General features: G+C 52.7%; 1 protein-coding gene across 1 annotated transcript in view; it reads right to left on the reverse strand.

The window, feature by feature from the left end:
* Nucleotides 1-282, reverse strand: part of LOC107120254 (ras-GEF domain-containing family member 1B-like) — a 54497-nt gene extending 54215 nt beyond the window's left edge. The window contains 1 exon segment of the mRNA XM_015422906.1: nucleotides 138-282. The gene's annotated coding sequence lies outside the window, so the exon portion shown is untranslated.
* Between the last annotated feature and the right edge of the window lie 2932 nt (nucleotides 283-3214).

Below are 3214 nucleotides of genomic sequence, written 5' to 3' on the forward strand. Positions count from 1 at the left end.
AAGGCTCCCCCCCCCCCCCCGCTCAATTCGCCTGCCAAGTCAACGCACGCACGGCCGCAGGTCTCCTAGGAGTCCGGAGAAAAGAAAGGGTCACCCAAGAAGAAAAACTCACACCACGGACGGGCGAGCGGGCTTACCTCCGCTCAGCTCCGGGCAGTCCCGGGAACTCGACCTGCCTCTCCTTCGCGCTCGGAGATCACGGCGGGAAAGAAAGTCCCACCAGCTCCGCGGCTCCTTCCCGAGGAAAACGGAACTCCGTCTCCGCACGACCTGCAGCGCCGAGCAAAGCCACGCAAAACTGCCTGAAGCCCTTCTGCAAAAAAAGCCCGAGCGAAACTCGGCGCACAGAGCTCAGCGCCGCCCCCTAGTGGCGCTCTTTTGAAGTACCACGTCGCAATCAATAGGAACCTGAAACCGGATCGATAGAGCGGCGTGGCCGGCTTCTTCGCCTCGACTGACCGCCCCCTTTTCTTGCCGCTCCGCTACTAGCGAACACGCCCCCGTGAAGGCTGGCCCTTCTGCTCCGCCCTTCCAGGATTCCCACCAGTCGCAAGACAGAGTCTCTCCGCCCACAAGCTGGGTGGTATGGCGGGGTGTGTGTGTGTGCGTGTAAGCAAGTAGGGAACAACCGCGCTGGGGAAGATCTAGTGCGTTTCTGCGCTGGGCACCGCTTCTCCTCCCAGTTGTTTGCTATGACCACATGAAGCGGCTTTATATACATCCATCTAAATCAGTACTGTCTACTCGAACTGACAGTGGCTCTCCAGGGTCTCAGGCAGAGGTCTTTCACATCACCTACTGCCTGGTCCTTTGAACCGGCAATGCCGGGGATTGAACCTGGGACCTTCACCCACTCAGCCACGCCCCCTCCCCTCAAATGAGGACGGTATGCAGTAGTATCTCATCAGAGAAGGGCTGCGGCTCCCTGGGTGAGCCCCGGTTTGCAGGGAGAAAGTCCCCAGGTTCAGTCCCTGGCATCCAGTGTTCCCTCTAAGCTGAGTTAGTGTGAGCTAGCTCACAGTTTTTTAGCCTCTGGCTCACACATTTTTGTCTCGGCTCAGGAAGGAGGGCTCCAGAGTGAACTAATATATGCAGCAGCCAGATCGCTCGCTCACAGCTTTAATGCCAGTAGCTCACAAAGTAGAATCTTTGCTCACTAGACTCCACAGTTTAGAGGGAACATTGCTGGCATCTCCCCTTCAAAGGACCAGGCTTTGGCTGTGGAATCTGACCTCCAAAACGCCCTATCCTTAACAGGTCTCTGGCAAACAAAAGGTTGTGGCTTCCTTGACTGAGTCAATCCAGCTGAGGTTGGGTCTTCCTCTTTTCCTGCTGCCTCCTGTCTTTTTCAGGGACTCCTGTCTTCTCAAATAGTAAGCAATGCAGACAAAACTTCACTAGTGGTCTGACTCAAGTAAGGCATCTTCCCGTGAGCTGGGACGTGGAGTTGCCAGCCTCCAGGCGGGGCCTGGGGATCTCCCGCTTTTACAACTGATCTCCAGGGGAGCTGACAGAGATCAGCTCCCCTGGAGAAAACGGCTGCTTTGAAGGGTGGACTCTCTGGCATTGGACCATGCTGAGGCCCCTCCCCTCCCCCAAACCACGCCCTCTCTTGGCTCCACCCCCAAAGTCTCCAGGTATTTTCTAACCCAGACCAACCCAGACCTGGCAACCCTACTGGGATGTCCTTAAATCTTGGTGCCAACCAGGTGACCTTGGGCCACTCAGCTTTGCTGACCTTGGAGGGCTGTTGTTCCTGCAGTTTTCTACTTTTGTTAACAGCCATGTTCTGCTTTGTTTGACGTAGCATGCCTGGTTCCCCCCCCCCAACTTTTTGCATTGTTTCAAATGTTTGTAATATATACCCTGTTGCATTGCTTATTAGATGGGTCGCGCTGTTCTGTTGCCCTGTTTGACACTCGACTGCCATGTTCCCCACTCAGAAAGATGAGCTGTAAATACAGTTGATAAAAAGGAATAAAAATACACCGCCGTGGTCTCTGGGGAAGGAGGGCAGGATAAAAACGTGGTGGATGAGCCAGGGTTCCTCCAAGCTGTGGAGCCTTGTGGGCAAAAATTCTACTTTGTGAGCGACTGAGCATTAAAGTTGTGAGCCAGCGATTTGGCTCCTGCATAAATTAGTTTGCTCTCTGGAGCCATCCTTCCTGAGCTAAGGCAAAAATGTGTGAGCCGGAGGCTAAAAAACTGAGCCAGCTCACACTAACTCAGCGTAGAGGGAACACTGGAAGGGACCTCATGCCACAGAGTCCACCTTCCAACGCTGACGTTGTCTTCCCGAGAACTGATCTCTGTACTCTGGAGATCAGTCATAATTCCAGGAGATCTTCAGGTCCCACCTGGAGGCTGGCAACCATATGACAACTGAAATTTCCCCCTTGAAAGCAGCTCATCTGTTTATCCTTCTCGGCTGAAGCGGAGAGCCAACGGCATGCCCAAGGCTGCAGGATGAGGCCATTTATCTGCTGTTTGCTTTAGATGCTGGCGGCATTCCCTAATCCTGCAGCAAACACAGGGTATGAACCACTGACAGGAGTCTTTAAATCCTTACGTACATATGGTCACCAAGGAGTGGCACCCCCATCAGAGCTCTGAGGCGCAGATCCATAGCGCAGACAAACGGCAGACACGAGCGTGTGTGTTTTCTGCAGGTACTTTGTTACTACTCTGGAATTTCTTCGGTATTTTGGGGGGGTATTTCCCAAATGCCTGAAGCAAGCCGCGACGACACGTAAAGAGTGACACGGCCAACTGTCTTGATGCAACCTGGGGAAAGCCATTAGCATTCATCTTCCGTTTGCTGTGTTCAAAAGAGTTTAGAAATCCTGTGCCCAGTTTAGAAATCCTGTGCCTCCCCCAAATCTCTACCCCCTCAAATTCCCTACAACTTCAGGGCCTTGAGCGAACAGATTTTTTCCTAGCCTCCCCCCTTTCCCCCCTCAGTTAACACAAAACTAACTGAAGGGGGGAAATTCTAACCTTTCTTGAGCACAGCTAATCCTCTTCAGATAATTTTCAAAGGGTCTTTCCTCTTCTGATTGGTTTACAAAATCCTAGTTTTTGCATACCTGAGCAGTTCGCTGAGTACACGGAGACCTGTACTTTTTCTGCATACAAGAGCCAGCCAGTTTGATATTAGGTATTAGTGATATTTGCCCTGACCTGGGTAGCCCTGATCTCGGAAGCTAAGCAGGGT

The sequence above is a fragment of the Gekko japonicus genome, unplaced genomic scaffold (assembly GCF_001447785.1).
Source record: "Gekko japonicus isolate JY-2015 unplaced genomic scaffold, Gekko_japonicus_V1.1 scaffold1274, whole genome shotgun sequence".
Classification (NCBI taxonomy): Eukaryota; Metazoa; Chordata; class Lepidosauria; order Squamata; family Gekkonidae; genus Gekko; species Gekko japonicus.